We start from the raw sequence: 316 nt of genomic DNA, 5'->3' as shown, positions 1-316 counted from the left end.
AAAATTCAGATAAAAGAACTATTAGAACAAAAGCTAATTAGACCTAGTAATGGACCTCATAGTAGTCCAGCTTTTATGGTTATAAAACATTCTGAGCAGGTTAGAGGAAAAGCTAGAATGGTAATAAACTATAAGGAATTAAATGAATATACTAAATTTGATGGTTACTTTTTACCAAATAAAGAAGTCCTAATAAATCTTGCAAAAGGAAAACAAGATTATTCCAAATTTGATTGTAAATCAGGATTTTGGCAAATAAAAATGGAAGAAGATAGTATACAATATACAGCTTTTAGTACACCTCAAGGAAAATATA

The sequence above is a fragment of the Olea europaea genome, chromosome 11 (genome assembly GCF_002742605.1).
Source record: "Olea europaea var. sylvestris chromosome 11, O_europaea_v1, whole genome shotgun sequence".
Classification (NCBI taxonomy): domain Eukaryota; kingdom Viridiplantae; phylum Streptophyta; class Magnoliopsida; order Lamiales; family Oleaceae; genus Olea; species Olea europaea.
This window is presented reverse-complemented; position numbering follows the sequence as displayed.